This window comes from Puntigrus tetrazona, unplaced genomic scaffold (assembly GCF_018831695.1).
Source record: "Puntigrus tetrazona isolate hp1 unplaced genomic scaffold, ASM1883169v1 S000000896, whole genome shotgun sequence".
NCBI classification, from domain to species: domain Eukaryota; kingdom Metazoa; phylum Chordata; class Actinopteri; order Cypriniformes; family Cyprinidae; genus Puntigrus; species Puntigrus tetrazona.
The window spans coordinates 125,001-127,500 of NW_025048496.1; positions in this window are offsets into that span (position 1 = coordinate 125,001).

The following is a 2,500-nucleotide window of genomic DNA, read 5'->3' on the forward strand; positions in this document are numbered from 1 at the left end:
GACGCATCATTGTGTTCGTCAGCTGTATCAGAATCATTTCTAATCGTATTTCTACAGTAATTCTCTGGATCAATAAAGGCTAGGCTATGCGTTGCGCTGCCCAAAGAAGACAGGCTGATCGGTGGGCTTTGAGAGGTGTGATGATAAACCAGCTTCACACAGACAGCGTTTGAGAGAAACATATTAAATAAAACAAAACATACCTTCTTCTGCAGAAACGTACAGTTTAGACCTGTTTCAACACTTAAAACGTACAAATAACTACATATTGTTTTTTGTTTAAAAATGTTATATATTTACGGATATTTCAAACAGTTACACACTGCGCATTTTTACACCTAAATCTACTCATTTTTTGTGATTATATTTTATATATAGATATGAAACACCGAAAATAAGCAGAAAAAATCTTTATAGTGGAGATGAAGATGGAGGAATAAAGTCGTACGGATTCAGATGATTTTAATTACGGCGCACTAATAAAATTATTTCATTTTGTGATTATGTTGCTGGTTTGGTGTATTTTAGTGTTTTGGTGTTATCTTTATTATCAAGTGAACTGTTTAATACTGCAGATGGAAACAAGGTCATGATATGACAACTAAAAAAACATTAATGCCATGATTTCATTAATAAGATTCATTTTATGCTTTAATAGTCAATACATCAGCATACATATACGTAATAAGTATCGTACATTTTAGTGCCTGTAAAAGCGTTTATAAATGTATGTTATATTTTATGTTAAATGCATACGAATGTTCATGAGATCACGTCGGAAGTGAATATAAAAGATGGCTGTGTCTCTTTTCTCCATCAAACGGGGACTGGATCTAAACCTTGATAACATGTGTTTAAAGAGCCTTCATATTCACCCGCATGTAAAGATGATTTGTCGACTGGAGGATTGTTTCACATTTAAACAGAGGTTTCTTTCATTTACAGCTTGATTCCTAAAATAAAAGACCATTAGGCTGCTTGCCGTTGACCATTAATTCTTATCATTTCAATAAATCATTGCGATTAACAGCGCAGTTTGTTTTAATGTTTCATGCACTTTGTATTATTAGTTATTTGGCTGTATATAGTATGAACTGAAGACTGCACACACACTCATTTATTTCTGAAACTGCTTCAGACTCTCAAGTCATCAGCATGAATTATTCCTGATACAATCATCCTGAGAATCGAGTCGTTTGCCGTGTTTTTTCCTGCCAGCGAACGGAAGTGCCTTGTTAACTCTTCAAGACTTCATATAGATTTTTATTTACACAAGAAGAGTTTGTGCAGACTTTGAAGAGATGAGTATGGACGGGTTAAGATCAGAGTTTGACCCAAAACGGAGCTAAATAGAATACAATTGATTTTAGTTTGCCCCGGTTTAGTTTGATCTAGAACATTTACAGTATATGCCTCTTTTTTCAGCAACCTTACATCTCAGTGAATGTCAGTCCAGTCCTTTTTCTTCTCTCCCTGAACACTTTCCCTGAAGGTTAACAGTATCTCCCAACAACCTCAGACTAAAGCTGTGACCGTCATTAGTCTCTTTACTGTATTAAAGTTGGAGATGTTAATGTGTGAAAGGAGTCCAGATCCGTGGGGTGTTTGGCAGAGGACTGCATGCGTCTCACTTCTAGTTTCTCCTCACGGCTAACGTTGAGAAGATCCTGCTTGAGCAACTCCACAGACTTACAAAAGAAGGGGATAATAAACCGAGAGGCGCCTCGATTTAGCAACCTCCCAGATTTAGCTAAACATTCAGCATTTTTGTTGCTAATCTCAACCATTAGCCTGCGATCTCAGACTTATAAGAAACATCTGTGGAGCAGCTCTCACGAGAAACAGACAACATGCTGCGGACTCTGAGGGGTTTCAGGAGAAAACAAGGCTGAGGAGATGTTTCTGTCTCTTTCTGGAGTACGGTGACTGTTTACTGAACGATGCACGTAATGCTTGAGCGGGACAGAGTGCAATACCGTATCCCACAATGCAATGCATTTAACATAACGTTATTACTGAAAGAATTAATAATAATAATTAAAAGGCTATAAACCTTTCACATAACTGGTATATAGAGCGGTGGAAGTTAATTCAGAGCCGTCACGTTTATATTATATTATATTATGTGCAGTAACTTTAAAAAAAGTAAAAAAGCAAAAAAACAAATGCACAATTTTATTCAATGCACATTAGATCCTTATTTAATTATTTGTTTTCCACACAGTTCACATTCAGCACTTACAGTACCACTGTGTGAAATATACCACCAGAATGTAGTAGAACACAGCTTGTGATCCGGAGCACACCGCCGCTCACAGAGACCAGATCATTCAGTGTGTTCCTCAACTACAGTGTGACTGTGAGAATATAACTGAAGCTTTCTTGAGCCTGAGAGCCCTGACCTTTAACCCTGATTCACTGTAACGTATGAAGCGTATCTTCTACCTGATGGAGCAGAGATGAGCGTGTGTGTGTGTGTGTGTGTGTGTGTGTGTGTGTG